General features: G+C 27.8%; 1 pseudogene; it reads left to right on the top strand.

Annotated features, from left to right (window-relative positions):
- Positions 1–227: 227 nt before the first annotated feature.
- LOC126957832 (uncharacterized) lies at positions 228–365 on the top strand (annotated as a pseudogene).
- The last annotated feature ends 290 nt before the right edge of the window (positions 366–655 follow it).

The following is a 655-nucleotide window of genomic DNA, read 5'->3' as shown; positions in this document are numbered from 1 at the left end:
ATTATTATTATGATAAGCAACATGAGTTTAACTCTGTTTTTTTAAACAATAAAAATCTCATAAATCAGTGTTTCAAAATAATTAAATTTAACAAAATCACATTTTACTTTTATTGGTTTATTGCAGACTTTAAAAAGTAGTATGCATCTCATTGCCATTTGTGCATATGTTATATATTGTGTGTAGGAGTATATTTTTCTTGGTTTAATCAGATTATCATAATTTTTATCGCTTCTCGGCCTTTTGGCTAAGATCAAGTGTAGATTATCATAATTGTTTTTTGTATTTTTGTACAACCAACATGTATGAATTTGATATTAAAAAATGGTTATAATGTCACTAAACATAAAATCTTGTGACCTCGTAAGAAATAACTACAGTCACTCAATGTCTCTATTGCATGTGTATGTATGTGTACCTGTAAATTTATCTAATCATCACTTCATACCTCCTGTGAAGTTAAAATTGTTGTAATAAATATCCTGTAATACTAAATAAAGCCATATGTGGATGATTTCTTCATAACTGATCCTTAAAACTACTTGCAAAAAGAATTTGAAGGGACATATAGTTTCCTCTCAAGAACTTTTGTGTAGTGATTCCATTCGTAATCTGATTGCCATATGGTAAGTGATAACTTTAGAGAAGATATTGT

Source organism: Macaca thibetana, chromosome 6 (assembly GCF_024542745.1).
Source record: "Macaca thibetana thibetana isolate TM-01 chromosome 6, ASM2454274v1, whole genome shotgun sequence".
In the NCBI taxonomy this organism is placed as follows: domain Eukaryota; kingdom Metazoa; phylum Chordata; class Mammalia; order Primates; family Cercopithecidae; genus Macaca; species Macaca thibetana.
This window is presented reverse-complemented; position numbering and strand designations above follow the sequence as displayed.